Source organism: Penaeus chinensis, chromosome 32 (assembly GCF_019202785.1).
Source record: "Penaeus chinensis breed Huanghai No. 1 chromosome 32, ASM1920278v2, whole genome shotgun sequence".
NCBI classification, from domain to species: Eukaryota; Metazoa; Arthropoda; class Malacostraca; order Decapoda; family Penaeidae; genus Penaeus; species Penaeus chinensis.
The window spans coordinates 9,877,958-9,880,457 of record NC_061850.1 but is presented as its reverse complement, the minus strand read 5'-3'; the positions used below and the strand labels follow the sequence as shown (position 1 = coordinate 9,880,457).

General features: G+C 49.8%; 1 protein-coding gene across 1 annotated transcript in view; it reads right to left on the bottom strand.

The window, feature by feature from the left end:
* Positions 1-2,500, bottom strand: part of LOC125042423 (ras and EF-hand domain-containing protein homolog) — a 54,765-nt gene that overhangs the window by 19,802 nt on the left and 32,463 nt on the right. The window lies entirely within an intron of this gene.

Genomic DNA, 2,500 nt, shown 5'->3' with positions numbered 1-2,500 from the left:
CGGCGACCGCCTCTGCGAGCGGCCGCTCCACCCGCTCGTAGCCGCTGCCTCAGTGCCTACGCTCCGCGCCGACCTCCACGCTTCACTCCTGCCTTTTTCTCTCCTCTTCCTCCTCTTCCTCCCTTCCTCACTTCTCTTCTCCTTATCTCCTCTCCTCTCCTTCTTCAACTTCTACTCCTCTTCCTCACCTCCTCCTACTCCTCTTCCACCTTTCCTCCTCCTCCTCCTCCTCCACCTCCTCCTCCTCCTTCTCTTCCTCTTCCACTTCCTACTCATCCTCAACCTCCCTCTTCTCCTCTTCCTCCTCGTCCTCCTTCTCCTCTTCCTCCTTTCCTCCTCCTGCTCCTCCTTATTCTCCTCTTCCTTCTCCTCCTCCTCCTTATTCTCCTCCTTTTCCTTCTCCTCTTCTTTCTATTTTCTCTTGAGAGAATGTTAGACGAATTCAATTACGTAACAGACAGGAGGAAAAAAACGAAAAACAAGAAGAAGGAAAAGACAGGAAAATCAGAAAGAGAAGGACGGAGAGAAAGAAAGAGTGAGTGAATGAGAAACTGGTCATATGACAGAAAGAATTGTAAAAGATACCCGTTATGCAAATTAGTAAATAAAGAAAAAAAAGAACTGGTCATGATAGTAATTATGATGATGATGATGATGATGATGATGATGATGATGATGATGATGAAGTTGATGATGATGATGATGATGATGAAGATGATGATGATGATGATGATGATGTGATGATGATGATGATGAAGTGATGATGATGATGATGATGATGATGATGATGATGATGATGATGATGATGAAGATGATGATGTATGATGAGATGAGGAGATGATGATGTGATGATGATGATGATGATGATGATGAAGATGATGATGATGATGATGATGATGATGATAAAAATGATAATAACAACAATAACAATAGCTGCAAAGTGAGTCTGTGTACCTGTCTGGCTGAAATACAGAGAGGGGAAAAATTCGTGACCTTTTGAAATGTCCGTGGGCGCTTTTACAAGTCGATTCGGATTCTCTGCCGAATTTAGGTCAGATTGTTGTGTGGTTTTGATGATTATTATTAGTTGTTTTTATTCAGTTTTCTTTTTGAGAGAGAGAGAGGAAAGATGAGAGAGAGAGAGAGTTAGAGAGAGAGAGAGAGAGAGAGGAGAGAGAGAGAGAGAGAGAGAGAGAGAGAGAGAGAGATGAGAGAGGAGAGGAGAGAAAGAGAGACAGATGGAGAGAGAGAGAGAGAGAGAGAGAGAGAGAGAAAGAAAGAAAAAGAAAAGAAAGAGAAGAAAGAAGAGAGAGAGAGAGAGAGAGATAAGAGAAAGAGAGAGAGAGAGAGATGGAGAGAGGAGAGAGAGAGAGTGAGAGAGGGAGAGAGAGAGAATGAGAGACGAGAGAAGAGAGTGAGAGAGAGAGAGATGAGAAGAGTGAGGAGAGGGAGAGAGAGAGGAGAGAGACGGGGAGAGAGAGAGGGAGAGAGAGAGGAGAGAGAGAGAAGAAGGAGGAGAGAGAGGAGGAAGGAAGAGGGGAGAGAGAGGGAGAGAGAGAGAGGAGAGAGGAGGAGGGGAGAGGGGAGGGAGGAGAGGAGGAAGGAGAGGAAGAGGGAGAGAGAGGAGGAGAGAGGGAGAGGAGGAGGGGAGAGAGAGGAGAGGGAAGAAGAGGAGAAGGGAGGAGAGGAAGGAGAGAAGAGAGAGGGGGAGAGAGAGAGGAGGAGAGGAGAGAGGGAGAGAAGGAGGAGAGAGAGAGGGAGAGAGGGAGGAGGGGGAGAGAGGAGAGGAGGAGAGGAGAGAGAGAGAGGAGAGAAGGAGGGAGGAAGAGAGAGGAGAGGAAGAAGGAGGAGGGAAGAGAGGAGGGAGAGAGAGGGAGAGAGGGGAGAGGGAGAGGAGAGAGGAGAGAGGGAGAGAGGGAGAGAGGAGGAGAGGGAGGAGGGAGGAGAGAGAGAGAGAGAGGAGGAGAGGAAGAGGAGGAGAGGAGAGAGGAGAGGGAGAGGGAGAGGAGAGAGAGGTGAGAGGAGAGAGAGAGAGAGGGAAGGAGGAAGAGAGAAGGGGAGAGAGAGAGGAGAGGAGAGAGGGAGAGAGAGGGAGAGGAGAGAGAGGAGAGAAGAGAGGAGGGAGAGGGGGAGGAGAGAGAGAGGAGAAGAAGAGGAGGAGGGAGGAGGAGGGATGAGAGGAGGAGAGAGAGGAGAGAGAGAGGAGAGAGGAGGAGGAGTGGAGGGAGGGGGAGAGGAGAGGGGAGAAGGAGAGAGGAGGAGAGAGGAGAGTAGGAAGAGAGAGGAGGGGAGAGAGAGGAGGAGTAGAGGAGAGAGAGGGAGAGAGGGTAGAGAGAGAGAGAGGAGGAGAGAGAGAGGAGAGAGTGGAGAGGAAGAGAGAGGAGAGAGAGGAGAGAGGGGAGGAGAGAAGAGAGAGGGAGAGAGAGAAAGGAAAGAGAGAGAGAGAGAGAGGAGGGAGAGAGAGGAGAGAGAGAGAGAGAGATGGAGGAGGAGAGGAGAG